This window comes from Mixophyes fleayi, chromosome 4, assembly GCF_038048845.1.
Source record: "Mixophyes fleayi isolate aMixFle1 chromosome 4, aMixFle1.hap1, whole genome shotgun sequence".
NCBI classification, from domain to species: domain Eukaryota; kingdom Metazoa; phylum Chordata; class Amphibia; order Anura; family Limnodynastidae; genus Mixophyes; species Mixophyes fleayi.
In genome coordinates, this window is record NC_134405.1 from 25574553 (window position 1) to 25598640 (window position 24088).

At 40.8% G+C, this 24088-nt stretch overlaps 6 non-coding genes across 6 annotated transcripts; all 6 read left to right on the top strand.

Annotated features, from left to right (window-relative positions):
• The first annotated feature begins 733 nt into the window (after positions 1 to 733).
• On the top strand, positions 734 to 805 carry TRNAW-CCA (transfer RNA tryptophan (anticodon CCA)). Its single transcript has one exon. It is a non-coding gene; the product is annotated as a tRNA-Trp (tRNA).
• Positions 806 to 1550: 745 nt separating this feature from the next.
• TRNAW-CCA (transfer RNA tryptophan (anticodon CCA)) lies at positions 1551 to 1622 on the top strand. The gene has a single exon. It is a non-coding gene; the product is annotated as a tRNA-Trp (tRNA).
• Positions 1623 to 4005: 2383 nt separating this feature from the next.
• Positions 4006 to 4077, top strand: TRNAW-CCA (transfer RNA tryptophan (anticodon CCA)). Its single transcript has one exon. It is a non-coding gene; the product is annotated as a tRNA-Trp (tRNA).
• A 746-nt stretch (positions 4078 to 4823) lies between these two features.
• Positions 4824 to 4895, top strand: TRNAW-CCA (transfer RNA tryptophan (anticodon CCA)). The gene has a single exon. It is a non-coding gene; the product is annotated as a tRNA-Trp (tRNA).
• Positions 4896 to 6458: 1563 nt separating this feature from the next.
• Positions 6459 to 6530, top strand: TRNAW-CCA (transfer RNA tryptophan (anticodon CCA)). Its single transcript has one exon. It is a non-coding gene; the product is annotated as a tRNA-Trp (tRNA).
• Positions 6531 to 7275: 745 nt separating this feature from the next.
• Positions 7276 to 7347, top strand: TRNAW-CCA (transfer RNA tryptophan (anticodon CCA)). The gene has a single exon. It is a non-coding gene; the product is annotated as a tRNA-Trp (tRNA).
• Positions 7348 to 24088: the final 16741 nt, after the last annotated feature.

Consider the following 24088-nt stretch of genomic DNA (forward strand, 5'->3'; position numbering starts at 1 on the left):
TGGTAAAACTGTCAACTGTGCCTAGTGATACGCAACAAATGCTCGAAACTTCGATGAATTTCTACAGCCTTCTGAAGGGTGATTACATCTAACATAGATGCCTGTGTCACATGGGCAGTCTCCTGAAAACATCGTATTGTGGTTAATTCTCATCCATAGTAAGCAATAAGGATTCAATTCATCCTGACGCATCCTTCATTTTTCTCATTGAAGAGTAAAAAATAATGGCTGTAGGTCACCAACAAACTTTTCCATGAAAAAAAACAAGTATTCAAGGTAGTTTTGCTAATATTGAATATGTTCTAGAAATAAAATGTCTGTCAAAATGTAGTCAACACGTGCTGAACTCTACATTACAGGACAGAGCAGTTGATTACAGTGAAATGATTAATTGCTTGCATGATCCTTGATGTATTTTTTCTGGATTTCAGAAGTGCAGACTGTAAAGAAGATACAGTCGAAGCCTGAAATGCCCGATGAATCCGTGCAACTTCATGATTATAGCTCTGTTTTTCTATATTTTCTGGATGTTAGCACAACTGGTAAGGTTGTTTCCTACTGGCCACATGGCACAACTAAAACGCTACTGTTTCCTTATAGGATTGAGCGTAAAAATCACGTAAGAATCAATGGAACATTTCTTGCATCATCTTGATTGAGTTATGACTGGTTTGTGAGATCGATTGGTAAGATTCAACTGGCGCAAGTTTTTTTAGAAAGTATATATTCAAGGGACCTCGTGGCACAACGGTAGCGCATCTGACTCCAGATCAGAAGGTTGCGTGTTCAAATCACGTCGGGGTCAGCTGCAGTTTTGATGGTAAAACTGTCAACTGTGCCTAGTGATACGCAACGAATGCTCGAAACTTCCATGAATTTCTACGGCCTTCTGATGGTGATTACATCTAACATAGATGCCTGTGTCACATGGGCAGTCTCCTGAAAACATCGTATTGTGGTTAATTCTCATCCATAGTAAGCAATAAGGATTCAATTCATCCTGACGCATCCTTCATTTTTCTCATTGAAGAGTAGAAAATAATGGCTGTAGGTCACCAACAAACTTTTCCATGAAAAAAAACAAGTATTCAAGGTAGTTTTGCTAATATTGAATATGTTCTAGAAATAAAATGTCTGTCAAAATGTAGTCAACACGTGCTGAACTCTACGTTACAGGACAGAGCAGTTGATTACAGTGAAATGATTAATTGCTTGCATGATCATTGATGTATTTTTTCTGGATTTCAGAAGTGCAGACTGTAAAGAAGATACAGTCGAAGCCTGCAATTCCCGATGAATCCGTGCAACTTCATGATTATAGCTCTGTTTTTCTATATTTTCTGGATGTTAGCACAACTGGTAAGGTTGTTTCCTACTGGCCACATGGCACAACTAAAACGCTAGTGTTTCCTTATAGGATTAAGCGTAAAAATCACATAAGAATCAATGGAACATTTTTCGCATCATCTTGATTGAGTTATGACTGGTTTGTGAGATCGATTGGTAAGATTCAACTGGCGCAAGTTTTTTTAAAATGTATATATTCAAGGGACCTTGTGGCGCAACGGTAGCGCGTCTGACTCCAGATCAGAAGGTTGCGTGTTCAAATCACGTCGGGGTCAGCTGCAGTTTTGATAGTAAAACTGTCAACTGTGCCTAGTGATACGCAACAAATGCTCGAAACTTCCATGAATTTCTACGGCCTTCTGAAGGGTGATTACATCTAACATAGATGCCTGTGTCACATGGGCAGTCTCCTGAAAACATCGTATTGTGGTTAATTCTCATCCATAGTAAGCAATAAGGATTCAATTCATCCTGACCCATCCTTCATTTTTCTCATTGAAGAGTAGAAAATAATGGCTGTAGGTCACCAACAAACTTTTCCATGAAAAAAAACAAGTATTCAAGGTAGTTTTGCTAATATTGAATATGTTCTAGAAATAAAATGTCTGTCAAAATGTAGTCAACACGTGCTGAACTCTACGTAACAGGACAGAGCAGTTGATTACAGTGAAATTATTAATTGCTTGCATGATCCTTGATGTATTTTTTCTGGATTTCAGAAGTGCAGACTGTAAAGAAGATACAGTCGAAGCCTGAAATGCCCGATGAATCCGTGCAACTTCATGATTATAGCTCTGTTTTTCTATATTTTCTGGATGTTAGCACAACTGGTAAGAATGTTTCCTACTGGCCACAAGGCACAACTAAAACGCTACTGTTTCCTTATAGGATTGAGCGTAAAAATCACGTAAGAATCAATGGAACATTTCTTGCATCATCTTGATTGAGTTATGACTGGTTTGTGAGATCGATTGGTAAGATTCAACTGGCGCAAGTTTTTTTAGAAAGTATATATTCAAGGGACCTCGTGGCGCAACAGTAGCGTGTTTGACTCCATATCATAAAGTTGCGTGTTCAAATCATGTTGGGGTCAGCTACAGTCTTGATGGTAAAACTGTCAACTGTGCCTAGTGATACGCAACAAATGCTCGAAACTTCGATGAATTTCTACAGCCTTCTGAAGGGTGATTACATCTAACATAGATGCCTGTGTCACATGGGCAGTCTCCTGAAAACATCGTATTGTGGTTAATTCTCATCCATAGTAAGCAATAAGGATTCAATTCATCCTGGCGCATCCTTCATTTTTCTCATTGAAGAGTAAAAAATAATGGCTGTAGGTCACCAACAAACTTTTCCATGAAAAAAAACAAGTATTCAAGGTAGTTTTGCTAATATTGAATATGTTCTAGAAATAAAATGTCTGTCAAAATGTAGTCAACACGTGCTGAACTCTACATTACAGGACAGAGCAGTTGATTACAGTGAAATGATTAATTGCTTGCATGATCCTTGATGTATTTTTTCTGGATTTCAGAAGTGCAGACTGTAAAGAAGATACAGTCGAAGCCTGAAATGCCCGATGAATCCGTGCAACTTCATGATTATAGCTCTGTTTTTCTATATTTTCTGGATGTTAGCACAACTGGTAAGGTTGTTTCCTACTGGCCACATGGCACAACTAAAACGCTACTGTTTCCTTATACGATTGAGCGTAAAAATCACGTAAGAATCAATGGAACATTTCTTGCATCATCTTGATTGAGTTATGACTGGTTTGTGAGATCGATTGGTAAGATTCAACTGGCGCAAGTTTTTTTAGAAAGTATATATTCAAGGGACCTCGTGGCGCTACGGTAGCGTGTTTGACTCCATATCATAAGGTTGCGTGTTCAAATCATGTAGGGGTCAGCTGCAGTTTTGATGGTAAAACTGTCATCTGTGCCTAGTGATATGTAACGAATGCTCGAAACTTCCATGAATTTCTACGGCCTTCTGAAGGGTGATTACATCTAACATAGATGCCTGTGTCACATGGGCAGTCTCATGAAAACATCGTATTGTGGTTAATTCTCATCCATAGTAAGCAATAAGGATTCAATTCATCCTGACGCATCATTCCTTTTTCTCATTGAAGAGTAGAAAATAATGGCTGTAGGTCACCAACAAACTTTTCCATGAAAAAAAACAAGTATTCAAGGTAGTTTTGCTAATATTGAATATGTTCTAGAAATAAAATGTCTGTCAAAATGTAGTCAATACGTGCTGAACTCTACGTTACAGGACAGAGCAGTTGTATACAGTGAAATGATTAATTGCTTGCATGATCCTTGATGTATTTTTTCTAGATTTCAGAAGTGCAGACTGTAAAGAAGATACAGTCGAAGCCTGAAATGCCCGATGAAACCGTGCAACTTCATGATTATAGCTCTGTTTTTCTATATTTTCTGGATGTTAGCACAACTGGTAAGGTTGTTTCCTACTGGCCACATGGCACGACTAAAACGCTACTGTTTCCTTATAGGATTGAGCGTAAAAATCACGTAAGAATCAATGGAACATTTCTTGCATCATCTTGATTGAGTTATGACTGGTTTGTGAGATCGATTGGTAAGATTCAAATGGCGCAAGTTTTTTTTAGAAAGTATATAATCAAGGGACATTGTGGCGCAACGGTAGCGCGTCTGACTCCAGATCAGAAGGTTGCGTGTTCAAATCACGTCAGGGTCAGCTGCAGTTTTGATGGTAAAACTGTCAACTGTGCCTAGTGATACGCAACGAATGCTCGAAACTTCCATGAATTTCTAAGGCCTTCTGAAGGGTGATTACATCTAACATAGATGCCTGTGTCACATGGGCAGTCTCCTGAAAACATCGTATTGTGGTTAATTCTCATCCATAGTAAGCAATAAGGATTCAATTCATCCTGACGCATCCTTCATTTTTCTCATTGAAGAGTAGAAAATAATGGCTGTAGGTCACCAACAAACTTTTCCATGAAAAAAAACAAGTATTCAAGGTAGTTTTGCTAATATTGAATATGTTCTAGAAATAAAATGTCTGTCAAAATGTAGTCAACACGTGCTGAACTCTACGTTACAGGACAGAGCAGTTGATTACAGTGAAATGATTAATTGCTTGCATGATCCTTGATGTATTTTTTCTGGATTTCAGAAGTGCAGACTGTAAAGAAGATACAGTCGAAGCCTGCAATGCCCGATGAATCCGTGCAACTTCATGATTATAGCTCTGTTTTTCTATATTTTCTGGATGTTAGCACAACTGGTAAGGTTGTTTCCTACTGGCCACATGGCACAACTAAAACGCTACTGTTTCCTTATAGGATTAAGCGTAAAAATCCCATAAGAATCAATGGAACATTCCTCGCATCATCTTGATTGAGTTATGACTGGTTTGTGAGATCGATTGGTAAGATTCAACTGGCGCAAGTTTTTTTAGAAAGCATATATTCAAGGGATCTCGTGGTGCAACGGTAGCGCGTCTGACTCCAGATCAGAAGGTTGCATGTTCAAATCATGTCGGGGTCAGCTGCATTTTTGATGGTAAAACTGTCAACTGTGCCTAGTGATACGCAACGAATGCTCGAAACTTCCATGAATTTCTACGGCCTTCTGAAGGGTGATTACATCTAACATAGATGCCTGTGTCACATGGGCAGTCTCCTGAAGACTTTGGATTGTGGTTAACTCTCATCCATAGTAAGCAATAAGGATTCAGTTCATCCTGATGCATCCTTCATTTTTCTTATTGAAGAGTAGAAAATAATGGCTGTAGGTCACCAACAAACTTTTCCATGAAAAAAAACAAGTATTCAAGGTAGTTTTGCTAATATTGAATATGTTCTAGAAATAAAATGTCTGTCAAAATGTAGTCAATACGTGCTGAACTCTACGTTACAGGACAGAGCAGTTGATTACAGTGAAATGATTAATTGCTTGCATGATCCTTGATGTATTTTTTCTGGATTTCAGAATTGCAGACTGTAAAGAAGATACAGTCGAAGCCTGCAATGCCCGATGAATCCGTGCAACTTCATGATTATAGCTCTGTTTTTCTATATTTTCTGGATGTTAGCACAACTGGTAAGGTTGTTTCCTACTGGCCACATGGCACAACTAAAACGCTACTGTTTCCTTATAGGATTAAGCGTAAAAATCACATAAGAATCAATGGAACATTTTTCGCATCATCTTGATTGAGTTATGACTGGTTTGTGAGATCGATTGGTAAGAATGAACTGGCGCAAGTTTTTTAAGAGCATACACATTCAAGGGACATTGTGGCGCAACGGTAGCACATCTGACTCCAGATCAGCAGTTACATGTTCACATCATGTCGGGGTCAGCTGCAGTTTTGATGGTAAAACTGTCAACTGTGCCTAGTGATACGCAACGAATGCTCGAAACTTCCATGAATTTCTACGGCCTTCTGAAGGGTAATTACATCTAACATAGATGCCTGTGTCACATGGGCAGTCTCCTGAAGACTTTGGATTGTGGTTAACTCTCATCCATAGTAAGCAATAAGGATTCAGTTCATCCTGATGCATCCTTCATTTTTCTTATTGAAGAGTAGAAAATAATGGCTGTAGGTCACCAACAAACTTTTCCATGAAAAAAAACAAGTATTCAAGGTAGTTTTGCTAATATTGAATATGTTCTAGAAATAAAATGTCTGTCAAAATGTAGTCAATACGTGCTGAACTCTACGTTACAGGACAGAGCAGTTGATTACAGTGAAATGATTAATTGCTTGCATGATCCTTGATGTATTTTTTCTGGATTTCAGAAGTGCAGACTGTAAAGAAGATACAGTCGAAGCCTGAAATGCCCGATGAATCCGTGCAACTTCATGATTATAGCTCTGTTTTTCTATATTTTCTGGATGTTAGCACAACTGGTAAGGTTGTTTCCTACTGGCCACATGGCACAACTAAAACGCTACTGTTTCCTTATAGGATTGAGCGTAAAAATCCCGTAAGAATCAATGGAACATTTCTTGCATCATCTTGATTGAGTTATGACTGGTTTGTGAGATCGATTGGTAAGATTCAACTGGCGCAAGTTTTTTTAGAAAGTATATATTCAAGGGACCTTGTGGTGCAACGGTAGCGCGTCTGACTCCAGATCAGAAGGTTGCGTGTTCAAATCACGTCGGGGTCAGCTGCAGTTTTGATGGTAAAACTGTCAACTGTGCCTAGTGATACGCAACGAATGCTCAAAACTTCCATGAATTTCTACGGCCTTCTGATGGTGATTACATCTAACATAGATGCCTGTGTCACATGGGCAGTCTCCTGAAAACATCGTATTGTGGTTAATTCTCATCCATAGTAAGCAATAAGGATTCAATTCATCCTGACGCATCCTTCATTTTTCTCATTGAAGAGTAGAAAATAATGGCTGTAGGTCACCAACAAACTTTTCCATGAAAAAAAACAAGTATTCAAGGTAGTTTTGCTAATATTGAATATGTTCTAGAAATAAAATGTCTGTCAAAATGTAGTCAACACGTGCTGAACTCTACGTAACAGGACAGAGCAGTTGATTACAGTGAAATGATTAATTGCTTGCATGATCCTAGATGTATTTTTTCTGGATTTCAGAAGTGCAGACTGTAAAGAAGATACAGTCGAAGCCTGAAATGCCCGATGAATCCGTGCAACTTCATGATTATAGCTCTGTTTTTCTATATTTTCTGGATGTTAGCACAACTGGTAAGGTTGTTTCCTACTGGCCACATGGCACAACTAAAACGCTACTGTTTCCTTATAGGATTGAGCGTAAAAATCACGTAAGAATCAATGGAACATTTCTTGCATCATCTTGATTGAGTTATGACTGGTTTGTGAGATCGATTGGTAAGATTCAACTGGCACAAGTTTTTTTAGAAAACATATATTCAAGGGACCTCGTGGCACAACGGTAGCGCGTCTGACTCCAGATCAGAAGGTTGCGTGTTCAAATCACGTCGGGGTCAGCTGCAGTTTTGATGGTAAAACTGTCAACTGTGCCTAGTGATATGCAACGAATGCTCGAAACTTCCATGAATTTCTACGGCCTTTTGAAGGGTGATTACATCTAACATAGATGCCTGTGTCACATGGGCAGTCTCCTGAAAACATCGTATTGTGGTTAATTCTCATCCATAGTAAGCAATAAGGATTCAATTCATCCTGACGCATCCTTCATTTTTCTCATTGAAGAGTAGAAAATAATGGCTGTAGGTCACCAACAAACTTTTCCATGAAAAAAAAACAAGTATTCAAGGTAGTTTTGCTAATATTGAATATGTTCTAGAAATAAAATGTCTGTCAAAATGTAGTCAACACGTGCTGAACTCTACGTTACAGGACAGAGCAGTTGATTACAGTGAAATGATTAATTGCTTGCATGATCCTTGATGTATTTTTTCTGGATTTCAGAAGTGCAGACTGTAAAGAAGATACAGTCGAAGCCTGCAATTCCCGATGAATCCGTGCAACTTCATGATTATAGCTCTGTTTTTCTATATTTTCTGGATGTTAGCACAACTGGTAAGGTTGTTTCCTACTGGCCACATGGCACAACTAAAACGCTACTGTTTCCTTATAGGATTGAGCGTAAAAATCACGTAAGAATCAATGGAACATTTCTCGCATCATCTTGATTGAGTTATGACTGGTTTGTGAGATCGATTGGTAAGAATCAACTGGCGCATGTTTTTTGTGCCGTTTTCAACATTTGTTGCTAGAATTGACTGGATACCATATTCTTTTATGGAATAAATAATCATCATCATCATTAATTTATATAGGGCCAACATATTCCATAGCGCTTTACAATAAATGACAGGAAACCTGCTCTGCGTAGGAAAATCTCTCCCACCACAAACATAACTTCTCTTAAAGATCTACTTTTCTGAAAATCTCTTCCAACTTTTATACATATATTTGAAATTGGCTTAAATAGCTAATTTACATGTGACTACTTGCGTTTTAGGGTTGGTGGTCATTGAAGCTACATTTTTCATCTATAGCTTAAATGTGTAAACAATAGTTATTTTTATGTAAATCTGAGTTTATTATATATAAAATAAGCGTACCTTAGACTATGTGATGTCTCATATGGTGAGTGGCAGTTGCTAAGTGACTGTTCTGTGACCAGCAATAACTCTTATGTTGAGTGACATCACAAAACCTGTTTATGATGTAAGTCCGTGACCTGCTCTGACCAGTTTTGCAGCTACTGAGTCTCAATCTAACTGCAAATTGCAACTGAATAGAAAGGAATTAAACATCTGGTTAGATAACACAAATTCACTGAAACACTGAGTTAAATCATACACCTTTCCATACAAATCTTGCTGAAACAATAGCTCAGTTAAGTATATCTATATATATAAAAGAAGTTTGTTTGCTAGTTTGTTGACGAATATCTTTGACACCCCTCCACCGATTTATATGAAAGAAAGGCAAGGTGGTTCAGTTGGATCCTGGCTAGGTTTTATGGGGGATAGGGTCCCGGTCGGACCTCCCGTTGGTGTACACTGGGCAGAACTTGACAAAGGGAGCCTGTTGTGAGCCTTCCACTGGATGGATTTGGAAGAAAACTTCATAAACTGGTAACTTTTTATACCAGAAGACATACTAGAGGGTTGAGGTCCTGCAAGGACCTTCTGTTGGTGTACGCTGTGCAGAACTTTGACTCAGGAGCCCGTTCTGGGCCTTCCACTGGATGGACTTGGATGACATCTTATATATAAAATTCATTGGTTTGTCTGTTTGTTTTTCTGTTTATGCATTAGGACACCATGCACCGATTGGGATGAAACCATCATCATCATCATTTATTATCAACATCATTTATTTATATAGCGCCACTAATTCCGCAGCGCTGTACAGAGATCTCATTCACATCAGTCCCTGCCCCATTGGAGCTTACAGTCTAAATTTCCTAACACACAAACACAGACAGACATAGAGAGAGAAACTAGGGTCAATTTGATAGTAGCCAATTAACCTACTAGTAGGTTTTTTGGAGTGTGGGAGGAAACCGGAGCACCTGGAGGAAACCCACACAAACACGGGGAGAACATACAAACTCCTCACAGATAAGGCCTTGGTTGGGAATTGAACTCATGACCCCAGTGCTGTCAGTGAAGTAGAAGTGCTAACCACTAAGCCACTGTGCTGCCCAACGTGAGGTGGTCCAGTTGGGTTCTGGCCAGAACTTTGACTCAGGGAGCCTGTTCTGGACCTTCCACTGAATGGATTTAGATGACATTTAGTATGAAACCAAAACGACACTGGGAAGCCACCCAATGGGTGTGTTGGAAGAGCTGCTATTTATTTTAACAATGTTGACAGTTACATTCAACTCATTGAATAATTAATAACTTGAAGATTTAAATCCAGGCAACGCCGGGTACTTCAACTAGGAATTGATATTGATGGATGGATGGCTTTGAAAACAACATAGTGATTCTTCCAAGTAAGGTCATTGTATATCAACAGGATGATGTAGAGATGTATGGAACTTCTTTCAACAGTGCCTATATCAATGGTAAACGCACCAATGTTTAGATATTTCTAGACAGTCAGCTCCGGCTTGTGCCTAAGAAACACAGGAGATATATTTGAAAGAGCTAAGAACAAGGAAATTTTTTTAAGATAAAAATGACTAATAATTGCCATAAGATAACTGATTGATTGATTCAATGCCATTGGGGTATTTAAAGTGCAGGCTGTGAAATTTAAAATCCTGGTGATAAATTGAGAAAGGGTGATAGTGAGAGAAGAATAGGATTAACCTGTAGTAATTAAATGGAACATAATTCTAGATTGTGACTAGATAGAGGGCTTAATTGTGACAGATGAATTGCAGATGCCCAAGAGTGAACTAAATAATAAATGTTTAATGGGAATGGAGCTTTAATTTGAACATCAATTAATTAAGCCAGATTGCTGCATTAAGAAGGAACGAGGCCATGGCAAGCAAAATGGGTCATTTTGGCATTTAATGTGACCTATCTCTCTTTTCATTCACTGCAACCACCATAAAATATAATGGTACTTCTAATTTATTCAAAATTGTTATCCATTCTCTCATCATTCTCTCATCGTATGATGGCGAGACTACATATGTGCAGAGCTGTCCAAAACCTCTCCTTGGTCCCCAAAGTCCGTTTGCTGCAGTTGCCAGAGATTTAAAAAACAAAATCTAGGCCAAGAGCATTTATGATATATTTGGTCCTTCTAGTTATGTTCTTTGAGTCTCCCTGTCCCTTGTTCATTTTACTCTCAGTCAAGCCCCCACTAAAGGTGGGCTGGGTTGATTTGCAATTATATTTAACTGTTCTTTGCTTTTATTGTTGGCTGTTGTATCCCGGCACCTGGTGCAGAAATTGGAGTAGTTAGGAGAGTACATTACACCTAGCTTTTAGTTGTTGGTTGTGCAACACAGTAACCGCATAGTCGTTGTTAGGGTCATTGCGCCTTGTTAGACTAAGTAGGTAGCTTAGTGCTGTCTGGGAGGAATTGTGTTGTGTCTGTTGCAGGCGAAACAATTCAGGTGTGTTGCTCATGGTGAATAACTATTTTCCGTGTGGCGTTTGCTCCTGGTTGCATCACCGCACTACTAGTAAAGTCTCTGTACAGGAAATATTCCAATGGTGGACAACTGTTATCCACTGATCCCAGGCTAGTGTAACTTCAATAGTAGCAAGGGGTGTGGTCAAGGTGCCTTATCCCAGCTACACATCCCACACACCTACCTTGTGTCCCACTGGATATGTAGGCTAGTCATTCACCAAAGGTCCGCGCCGAGTCCTGGTAGGACCCTTTATACATACATGCATGATAGGGCACATTTTGTCAGAAGCCAGTTACTGAACCACCTCCCACTTCTGATTCACGAGAAGGCTTTTGCTTTCGTGTTGCGCAGCCTCTCAGGTGGCTATCTGCCAGTTTGTAGCAGCTGATCGCCTTGTGATTTTCTTTAGTGTCATGCTCGCTGCTGCAAACAGAGTCAGGACAGTTGTTCCCCATGGATGGGGGCAGCTGCTGCCACCAGGGAGACAGCGGAGGTGGCGGCATCAATGACAGTTGAGCTTACTGGGTCCACTAGCTGAACTGAGATGGTATTGCAGAAGATCTTCTTAACAACCCTGTCCTTAGTGTGATGACTCTCCTCTGTACCACCATGTAATATACCACCGCCTTCACAAGCCATCACTAGCTGCCGTCCGATTGCCACTATAAATAATAAAAGATCTCATACCATGACAGAACTAGAGAAATTTGACATTGTATTTGCCTTTGCAAAGGCCGTTTTCAACATTTGTTGCTAGAAGTCACATAGTAACATAGTTGATGAGGTTGAAAAAAGACACCAGTCCATCAAGTGCAACCTATTTTGGATCTCCTGCTCTCCTTCACTTATATTTGAAATTGATTCAGAGTAAACAACCGCCAATCTGTTTCAATTGCGAAAATCCCCCCAGACCCAATATTGCAGTCCTATTTTTACCCTATATCCACTACTATCCTTCATTTTAATTAACGGTCGTATCCCTGGATACACCTTTCCGCTAAAAATTTGTCTAACCCTTTCTTAAACATATCTATTGAATCTGCCATCACAACCTTCCCTGGCAATGAATTCCATATCTTGACTGCCCTTACTGTAAAGAACCCCTTCCTTTGCTGGTAGTGAAATTTCCTCTCCTCTAACCTTAGGGGGTGACCACATGTCCTGTGTATAGTCCTTGGGGTAAAAAGTTCCCATGAAAGTTCTCTGTATTGACCCTTAATGTATTTGTACATAGTAATCATATCTCCTCTTAGACGCCTCTTTTCTAAAGTAAACATGCCTAAACTGGCTAACCTTTCCTCATAACTTAATGACTCCATACCCTTTATCAATTTTGTCGCCCTTCTCTGAACCCTTTCTAGTTCCAAATTATCTTTTTTATAGAGTGGTGCCCAGAACTGTACTGCATATTCAAGATGAGGTCTTACTAACGATTTATACAGTGGCAAAATTACACTGTCTTCCCTTGCATCTATGCCCCTTTTTATGCATGCCAATACTTTATTTGCCCTTGCAGCTGCTGCTTGACATTGAGCACTATTGCTAAGTCTACTGTCTACGAGCACTCCCAAATCCTTTTCCATTATAGATTCTCCTAAATTAATTCCATTTAATTTATAGATTGCGTTCTTGTTTTTGATCCCTAAATGCATAACCTTACATTTATCTATGTTAAACCTCAAATTCCATTTGGCTGCCCAATCCTCCAGTTTATTTTAGTCCCTTTGTAGAGAAGCTACATCTGGCTCTGATTTTATTACCTTACAGAGTTTAGTGTCATCTGCAAAAATAGAAACTTTACTCTCTAAACCATCATCAAGGTCATTAATAAATATATTAAAAAGGAGTGGTCCCAGCACGGAACCTTGAGGTACTCCACTTAAGACTTTTGACCAATTAGAAAATGTTCCATTTATCACAACTCTCTGTTCCCTATTCTCTAACCAGTTTTCGATCCAAGTGACTTGATACCGTATCCTTCAATGGGATTACTGACGGGAAACCTGCTCTGTGTAGGAAAATCTCTCCGACCACAAACAAAGATCTACTGCTCTGAAAAGCTCTTTCAACTTTTACACATAAATTTGAAATTGGTTTAAATAGCTAATTTACATGAGACAACTTGCGTTTTAGGATTGGTGGTCACTGAAGCTACATTTTTCAACTATAACCTAAATGTGTAAACAATAGTCATTTTAATGTAAATATCACTAGTCAGTCATAAATAGTGCTTATCATGTATAAAATAAGCGCACCTTAGTCATTGTGATGTCCAATCAGGCTGACGTAGCTAAAGAAACAGTCAGCGAACGTTTACAGTTCTCATTTACTGAGTGGCAGCTGCTAAGTGACTGTTCTGTGACCAGCAATGACTCTTATGTCCAAGCTGAGTGACATCACAAAACCCATCTATGATGTAAGTCAGTGACCTGCTCAGACCAGTTTTGCAGCTGCTTAGTCTAGTCTCAAACTAACTGCAATTTGTAAGGAATTTAGATATCTGTTAGAGAACACAAATACACTAAAACACTTCCAAAGACCTAATATACATAGCTGAATCAACACAACTTTCAATATAAATCTTGCAGATACAATTGCCCAGTCAAGTATATAACTGATAATGCAGGATGGATGGTTTTGAAAACTAAGTAGTAATCTTTACCAGTAAGAGCATTATATATCAACAGGATGATGTAGAGATGTATGATGTATGGGACATATTCCAACAGTGCCTATATTTTTTTTAAATTATGAGGGCACAGTCGTGTCCTTATTTATTATTATTATTATTATTATTATTATTATTATTATTATTATTATTATTATTATTTAATATCCCAATTGTAAAGCGCTACGGAATTTGCTGGCGCTATATAAATAAATGTGGATGATGATGATGATGATGATTATAAGGGCGCAGTCCTTGTAAACGGCATTCCGTCATGTTAAATTTGTGAGAGGGGGGGCATGGTGATTGTGGGGCTACATTTTAAAAAGTATTAAAGCTATTAAGCAATAGAGAACCGTCCATAGGAGCCGCATGCCAAATTTCAGAAAAAAAGAATAAAAAATTGACAAATCAGGATAATCCATACTTGCCAACTCTCCCGGAATGTCCGGGAGACTCCCGAAATTCGGGTCGGTCTCACGGACTCCAGGGAGAGCTGGCAAATCTCCAGCATCCTGCTACTGTCTTCTCAAAATGACGCAATTTGCGGTGAATCGCGTCATTTTGGCCCCGCCCTCCGCGACAAAACGACATTTTTGGGGTGGGGGCGGGGTCAAAATGACGCGATTGGCCGCACCATGCCCCCTCCCACTCTCCGGTCACGCCCATCTCCCGGAAAGGACTGCGCAAAAGTAGGTAAGTATGGGATAATCTAAAATTTTAAATCTCACCGTTTTTCTCCACTTCCTGTTTTGCAAAAAGTCACTGTTTTTCTGTTTTGTTTTGGAGAGCGTAACTCAGTGTAAAGGGCATTTTAAGACTAGGGGTTTTGTTTTGTTAGAAAGCTATTGTGGCTGAGGAGTGAATTTGAGGGTTTAAAATTTTGAGAAACTTACAGTTTTTTTACAGTTTGGCAAAATATGCCCAATTTTAAAGATAGGTGATTTCACAGAATTTCATAAGGTTGCGCATGTCAAATAGAGGTGTGTACTGGGTGTACTCAGAGTGGCTTCACTTGAGAGTACAAATATGGCTGACTCTCTCGCTAAGAGATTTTCATCTCTGAACTGGAGAAACTAGCCATATTTTCTAGCCAAAGGCATGCTGGTTCGTGATTTGGGGCTGAAGGGGGGGAGGGGGGCACACAATACTAGTATTAGCCCTGGCACAGCTCTCATTTCACAGTTTAATCCCTCAGCGCAGTGCCAGAGGTGGCTATTACAGAGGCCATTTTCAATTTTCCGCCCTTCAGTGACATCAATTAATTTATTCACTGCACAGAGCTGAGGGGCTGGAAATTCCAAAGTGCCGAGAGGGTCATACAGAGCTGTGATCAGTGATTAGGAGCAGGGTATACCTGCAAAATTCCATGGAGCAGTATAACAATCACAGGAGTTGTGCTGAGGGTGTATAGTCTAGGCCTTTCCCTAGAGAGGTAAGTGCTAGCTATGGTGGAGGACACTGAAGCGGACTTAGGTCACAGAGCTGCACATTCATCCTGCATTTCCCGATCACCAAGGGGTGCCAGGAGCAATGTGCTGTAACTGATGCAAGATGCAGACAGTGTGTGATGAACTGTGCTGAGCGACCCTACAGGGCAGTGAATACAATATGCAGGAAGTCTCTAGACAGAGGGGTGCAGGTGGTGCTTGCACATCTAGACAGTGCAGCGTGTGATGCAGCCAGTGAAGGTACATGCAGTGTCCACTGACTTCCAACAGCATTGATCGCAGTGCACAGAGCGGAGAACTCAGCCAACCACCCCTCTTCCTTTATCTGTGTCTCCACCTGTGTGAGAAGATATCCTCCTCATTGTATATATATCAATAAGCTATACCTGCCTGTCAATTCTCCCTTGTCCTCTTTGCATTCGTGTTTTTATTTATGAATGTACCACCAACATTCTTACAGCGCCGTATAAATAAACATGATGGGGTTACAGTCCCAGGCCTCTCTTCAGAAATAAATAAAATAGCCTCGCGCAAGCAAGGTGAAATCGCATTGGTTTTTTTATTATTGGTTGTGTTTCTCTTTTCTCCTTTATTTTCTTGCTGTTGTGGACACCGGGTGGGGGGGGAGGGGTTTCAGGAGTGGAAGTGGACAGCCCGCTGTGGGCTTTGTTATTTGCTAGCGTGCGTTTCTTGGTCATTGGGGGGCAACAGGCAGCCAATCGCAAGGCTGCCACATTGCTGAGTTGGGGTGCAGGCTGCTGACTCGTGACTGTAGCTGTTCCAGTCAGACGTGGGACACAGGATCAACACGTGTTCCACTACAGGTAGGAACAAGTTACAGGGAATATGCATGGGTGACAAGAGGGGCAATGTGCATGGGTGACAACAAATGCTATGTATGGGTGACAACAGGGGCTGTATGTATGGGTGACAACAGAGGATATATGTATGTGTGACAACAGGGGATATATGTATATGTGACAACAGGTGCTATGTATGTGTGACAGCAGGGGATATATGTATGTGTGACAACAGGTGCTATGTATGTGTATCAGCAGGGGTTATATGTATGGGGGATAATAATTGTTTTGTATGTATGACAACAGGAGCTATATGTATGTGTGACAGCAGGGGCAATATGTGTGGGTGACAACAATTGCTATGTCTGTGTGACAACAGGGGCAATATGTATGGGTGACAACAGGGGCAATATGTATGGGTGACAACAGGGGCAATATGTGTAGGTGACAACAGGGGCAATATGTATGAGTGACAACAGAAGCAATATGTATAGAGGACAACAATTGCTATGTATGTGTTACAACTATAAATGCTTGGGCCCACTCGAACTTCGCCGATCCGATCTCGGCTCGGTACTTTCACGCGCCCTCGGAAGTGAAAATGAGGCAAACTGACATCATTACATCGTAGGATCTCGCAAGTTTTGGACTCTATGAGTACCACCCACCACGTAGATCCAGCGCCATTTGACAGAGAGACACAGAAGAGATAGCTCGGTTCTTGGCAGTCTCTAGTGCAGATGGGCAGCGTCCTACCTAAAACAGAAAGAGGAGGGGTGGCAGTTTTCTTTAAAGTCTCCAGTGACATTCTGCTGAGTTGTAGCTCACACAGAAACAGAAGAGGTTCATTGCTTCATTGTTAATTGTCATTGCTGAAATATAAATAATAGGGCTGTGTTATTATAGCTCACACAGAAGGAAACAGGAGAGGTCGCAGTGTTGCTGCAGGTCTACAGTCTAGGTGGCATTGCTCTATTGCTAATTGTCATTGCTGAAATAGAAATAATATGGCTGTCAGTGTTCTTCAAAATCTGCAGTCACATTGTGCTGTGCCATAGCTCACCCAGAAATAGGAGAGGTGCCAGTGTTTAGTGCTGAAACAGAAATTCAAATATTAGGGCTGGCAGTGTTTTTAAAAGTATCCAGTGACATTCTAATGTGCCATAGCTCATACAGAAACAGGAGGGGTGGCAGTGTCCTTGTCACTCTATATGTCTCCAGTCACATTGTTTTTGTCACTCTCCAGTCTTCAGTAACATTGTTCTTGCCACTCTCCAGTCTCAGTGCCATTGGTCACACAGAAGCAGGGGTAGCAGTGTTCTTGTCACTCTCCAGTCTTCAGTCACATTGTTCTTGTCACTCTCCAGTCTCAGTCATGATGATACTAATCCCTATACGACATGTGCTAAAGGGTATGTTCACGTGCATAGTGGTTATAAGTCAGTGAAACAAAAATGTAAAAAAAAAGCTTGTACCTTTTTAAAGAAAAAGCACCTCTCTAATAAAGGTGAAAGTTTACTGTAGTAAAACATAAAATTGCCAACATGCCATTCTACCCAAAATATTAACAAGCATACCAACATTAGCTAGATCCCTTCTCTCAGCTAGATCCCAGCACCTGCAATCTACACTGTCATTATCCTCACCCTCATCAGTGTGTACATAATCCTCACACAATACCAATTCATCCCAGCTGGAATCCACCATTACAGAAGTCTCTGTACTTTTATGTAATTGTCGGTAATGGCCTTCCCCATGGAATTTGTAGTTCATTTTAAGACAGGGCTGTCACGATTTTTGCACAATTCTTTAACACCAGACCAAATGTCAAAATGTTGTGCTGACTCTGGATCAGCACTAGGTGTTTTGGGAAAGCTAAGTTTTTTCCTAGCAGCAGTTGCCAAAGAAACTGAGGGAGGATGAGTCGCCGTGTCATGTACCACTTGAGCTGTCAGCTTGCTGACCAGGAGGAGTTAATTGCATCTCTTGAGATCTGGGTCAGCTGGAAAGAAAGAGAAGACATAGCTCTTATACCTAGGATCATGCACATATCAAAAATGAAAAACTGCAGTGCTAAAAACTCAACTGGCTTGCAGAAATATTTAATAAATCAAACTGACTGGGCACGGATCATAAAAAATGCTAAATTTTATTATAACCAAAGAAAGTAATAAAAGTGATAATACATACCATACAAACGAGAACGATAATTACATTAAAACATTGAGGGAACTGACCCCATAAAATAAATCACAGTGTACTGTAATATACCGTGGAATATAAATGCAAACCCTCAAGCGCTACTGATTGTAACCAATGAGACAGGTGTCTTATACGTAGCTCAAAAGGAAAGCAAAAAAAATCATTCATAGTCACTCCACAATGATGGAAAATCCTGGCTAGTGCCACACAATAATCAATCTGGATAAGATGAAAAAATATATCTGGGCATTAGCCCTCGATCCATATGAGAGTTAATTATGGGAGCTTCGAGTATGGTATGGTACAGCTCCAATTGTGTCCTATAAGAGACTTTCACAGAGTGCTAATTACAAGGATAATGCACAGTTCCCAAAATGTAGTGATCCAATTTCAAGATGTTGATAACTCTAGGATAGAAGCGAAGCAAATAAAGTACTTGATCTACAAATCCTACATAGCGGAATTACTTAGTTTCATCTCCTCCTTCAATTTCTCTAGCTGATTTTCCAAAAGTCTAATTAGGGGAATCACTTGACTCAAGATAACAGTGTCTAAACTCACTTCACAGGTGACTAATTAGAGTGGTTTCAGCACCTTGCACAACACAGAAAGTATTCTCCATTGCGTTGGGCTAAAGTACTTTCCCCCTCAAATTCAATTCATCTCGCAGCAGCTGCAATCTCCACCATGCTGTTGCAGAATGCTGAAAATTACCCGAATTATTTCTGGACACAGACAGCATCTCCTGCATGTCACTGTTATTTTTTAAAAAGCTCGGTACCGCCAAGTTGATTGTGTGTGTGTGGTAGTCGAGTACTGATGGGAAATCCTTCCCTTACCTTGTCCTCCAGACACGAGTCAGGTTCTTTTCTGTTCGGATATTTGGTGGTCAGGAGATAAATACTTCAATGAAAGGGACAAGGATTGGTCAAACAACTTGGGTTTATTGCGAATGCGGTAAGGATATTTTTGGTAGGCCACCGCGCCACTGACCCCTTCAGCTCAATAGTAATGACAAAATAATGCATCTGATCAGCATAGAGCACAATAGCATTTAACATATAACATACACCTGGTGAGTATAAGGCACAATAGCGACAACATCTTCAATGCACATTGTCTAATAAGGCACACTGGTAATCACAGTTACTACTTTCAAGTTAACAATATCTGACTGGTGATGATGCAAGCACCATCAATAATAACCCATTAAGACTCTTACGGTCACTACCGCGCCCACTAGAGGGCTCCTTCTTATTCAGGTGTTTGGGGTACCGTGCTACTCCCTCTTGGTTAACTTGAATCACAGCGGTACCGCTAATGCTGAATGTCACACCTTCAATATCACTAAATAAACTCTTAGGTAAATCACATAACATTAACATCATCTAAAACATTTGGTGCACCAATATTATCCCTGGTAACGTTACCATATTTTCCACTCAGTCCTGGGCTGACCTGTGCACATGAATTTGGTAGTGTTCCAATGTCCTGCAGAGATTTCCAGAAGGGTTAAGTATTATAGTAGAAAGCAGGGCTGTTGCTCAGTTCAGCAACAAGATGGCGCTGTTCTCTCAACAGTCAATGAAGCTCTATTAGCACATGTACTCTGCAACAGGGGATAGTGTCCAGATATCAGCAACACATAGGATATAGCTGAAACGACAGTCTTAATTGTTCCCTGCAGCCTGTGTAAAGGTTTGATCTGGGGGAAAAACTCTCACAATCTTTCCTTGTACAAGAATGCAATGGCAGTTTTGGGTAGATTCTCTCATCACTCTTCCCTCTGACACTGGGGTGTGTGCAATACACTGCAGGCTAGGGTTTTACCTTGAGAGGGTTCTGCAGTTAGTGGAGACTGTCTTTGGCGCCCCGTTGCGTGTCCCCAGCTGTTCTCTGTCCACTTTGCTGGCAATGTCACCAGTTCTGGCAGCAGCTCAATCTTCTCTCTGCTCGGCTGCACGTCCTCCCCCTTGTTCCTTCTACCATGCTGCTCTCTCTTTCTCCTCCTTCCTGCTGTTAAGTGCGTATTGTCGCTAACCAATAACGATTGTCGAATCTCGATTTGTGTTTCCAACGCACAAAGATTTATTCTCAAAAAGTAGCAGTAGATATTCAAGCGAAAATTATAATAAGTACAGCCGTTACTTATCGCAGGCGCTCTGGATCCAGTGTACAGTTATTCAATCCTGAAGTCTGGGGACGAGATGTCTGCACACTAGATGAGGAGCTGCTGTTTATATGCACACAGAAATACAGTAAAACAATGCAGAATGGTATAGCTTGCTTCTATTGGTCCAGGTTTCAGGAAGGTCCAAGGGGTTGTCAATCATTGGCTAGTTCAACCTAAAGAATCCAAAGGAGGGGGTCATCTCCTCAGGGGGTATGCTCCGATCTTTCCGCCAAGATTCCTTAGTCTTAAATAGTTCATAATTCCCTATTATTCATAACTTGCGTATGCACTCTGCGATTCCTTCGCAGAGTGGCCCGGACAGTTGCAAATGTTAAGAGGAGTATTATGATACCACACATGATATGATTCCTTCAACCTGTAACATATGTTTTACTGATATGCATATAACTTATGATATTACACATAAATACTACTATATTTCGACATAAATGACTATGTGTTGCAACTACCATTAATGTGTACTATTTTACAAGTGTGCGTGTGTGTGCGAATGTATGTAAAAGACTAAATACTGTTATTGCCACGTGTTGCAGCTGCGTACTCCCTTTTACGCCGTAGCATGCCCTTTTACACCGTAGCGTGCCGTACGCATCTCTTCAGACAAAGACAACCAAGTTTGCTCGATTTTAATTGAAATGACTTTATCCAATATGCTGACTTCGACAGCTCCACCCTTTGATAGTGTAATAAACTATCACCTAATCACCGTTTCAAGTTCAGGGTTATACAACACTTCTTCACAGACCATGATCTCGGAATCTGGTACCACCCTTTCAGTTTCAATCTCAGTGTTTCTCCTAGGAGACCATTTTCCACACTTCAACACAGTTGGAACACATTTGACACATAAACCAATCGCTAAAATGACACCCAGTATAAGGAGAAGGAGCTTACCTACACTAGCAACCATTTCCTGTACCCACTCCCCCAGACTGGAGAACCATTTCACAGGGTTCAACCACGAGAACCAACCCGCCACCTTTTCCCCGACCTCATATATTGAAGAATTATGGTTCCTTCGAAATTCCCATTTCAGTTGCAGAATTTCATCCATCTTCCGGTCTATAACCTCCTTTGGGTCATCTGAATTATTGGTGATGTACGTGCAACATTTGACACCGAACTGGGTGGCCAGTGTTACACAGTACCCACCAGTAATAGAGGTGAGATAATTTAGTACCAGTCTATGTTGCACCAACTCCTTCTTGTACGCTTGTAGCTCCCTTCCAGTATACCTCAAAGTGTCATCATACATCTCGGTGATATTATCTCTTAATTTAGCTAGGTCTTGGATATATTTAAAGTTTAATGTTCCCCGAGCAGTCCTGGTGAGCTCTAGAGCAAACATAACTTGAAAACCAGCGGTTTCACTAATCAAGTTTGTAGCTATGGGCTCCTCACCAGGAATCATATTTCTCTTGCCACGGTGCTCATACTGTGTGTGTATGTATGGTGGTGATGTAGTCTTGTGAATATCAACCATTTCTTCATAAGTAACAGTCATGATTTCAGGAACCAGTTTAGCTAAGAAACACAAGCCCTTGGAACTCGGAGTTACCCAGGAATAAGCTTTCCTCCCACAAACAAAGTACACATCATCAGGGAGTACATAAGTAACAATATGCCCATTAATTACATCGCACAGAGTTTTGACGAAACTACCCATGCCTAGTGTCTCCATTTGCTCAAGACACGTGTCAGCATGGAAGACATTCTCACAATTATCTATAGAGACTTTACCAATGGACATTTTCTTATGTTTGGTTATATGCCCTAATTTATAACTTCCATCAACATTCCTGCCTATGGGAGATTTTGTAAGTCTCCCTCCAACATGAGCGTGGCGAGCCATTGTTGGGAGAACATAAGGGACGGAATGCCCATGAATTATGTCACACAGAGTTTTGATAAAACTACCCATGCCTAGTGTCTCCATCTGCTCTAGACATGTGTCGGCATTAATGACATTTTCACATTTATCTGTAGAGACTTTTCCAATGGATACCTTCTTATGTTTGGTTATACGCCCTAACTTGTGACTTCCATCAACATTCCTGCCTAGTAGTGACCTTGTGAGTCTCCCTCCAACATGAGCGTGGCGAGCCATTGTCTGATCTGATAGGTCAGCCTCCCAATTCTCCAGACGCTTTGCATGAGATACTGTATTTCCCCATGTATATGACGCTCCACTGTATAAGACGCACCTATATAAATCATGTGAAAAAATTGAGGTTAAACATTATCCTCAATTTTTTCACAGAGTATTTGTGCAGCTTATACAGAGGAGAGACAACGCTATAGTGGATTCTGACTTACCCTGTCAGATGATTCCTCTGTCTGGTAAAGTCTTCTGTCTTCTCTCTGTCTGATCAAGATGCTGGAAAGCCGCTTACCGTCCTCTACGCGATGTCCGGATGTCCTTTCAGGACCTTTACAAGGTCCTGATTGGAAAAACACCAAATGCAGAAACCGGAAGTGTGCGTTCCACCTGCGGTTCACGCGCCACATCCGGTCATCGCAAAAAGGACCTTAAGCGACTTTCCAGCATCAGGATCAGACGGACAGAAGAAAAAAGACTTTACCGGACAGAGGAATCATCTGATGGGGTAAGTGCTACTACCCCTGTATAAGACGCACCCAGTTTTTAGACCCAAAATTTTGGGGAAAAAGGTGCGTCTTATACATGGGGAAATACGGTATATTTAGGCACAGCAAAGATCTGTCTACGGAGTATTGTCGAAGCGTCAGACTAGGGGACCTAGTGTTATTGTACCTCCCGTCTATGGGCCTCCCACCCCTCAATTCGAGTACTTCGGAAATGTTTAGAGGGAATGGCACTAGTCCTATATTATGCTGCTCCTGCGACACTTGAGAGCACACCCAGCACTCGGTTTGGTTTAGCACCTTACCCACCAGGGAGTGATAATCTTCCAAAGGATGCCCTCCCATATTCAGATTATCGGTGGACTGGCATCGCTGGATGCATCTCTCTTCAACTAGGGAGTCACAGAACTTGCAGATGCAATACTCATCAGACAATAGCCCCTCACACTGTCTCCGAGTTCCTGAGCTAGCAGACCTTTTCATAACCCCCGGCCCAAGCTTGATAATGGGCTGCTCTGAGTATTCTAATAACTTTTTCTCTGCCTCCATCTCATCCGCATCACTACCAGAACCCTCCTCCGTCCTCCATCCTCCTTCACAAAAATAGAATGTCCTAGAAAAAGGAAAAAAAAGGAAAATCCTGGAACAAAAGAAAAACAAAAACCGCCACTTCATCGCTGGACAGATAGTTCTGAGGCAACGTCTCTGGTTCAGGTGTCTTGACTGCAGGCTTTAGGTCTCCTGGAACAGATTCACAAGTGACAGATCTATGTCGTCGGTCTCAGTTTTATCTTGCACTTTCTCCGGGTTACGGACTCTCCTGCAGTGGGTGGAATGGACCCAAGTGTCTCTCTCTGCAACTTTCAGTGATGTAGTACTGGTCAGCAGCACTTGGTACGGGCCTTCCCAATGGTCTTTTTTAGACATCACTCTTCAAAACCCAATACCAGATCCACCATTAGCCTCCATACACCAACAGACCACACTAACTCCCCAGATCAAAAGGAAACTCCACCAAAACGACATAGAGGCCAAAGAGGCGGCAAAAAAAGTAAAAAATAATCTAATCAAACCCTCAAAAGAGGAGTTACTTCAAGGTATCTTCAATCTCAGCAACTTTCAATTAAAAACGCCACACGCATCCCTGTTGCACAAGGGACTAAAATTTGCCCCCGCCAACAAACCAGACAAATTTGAAATGTTCCTCGACTTACATAAATTTACTCGGA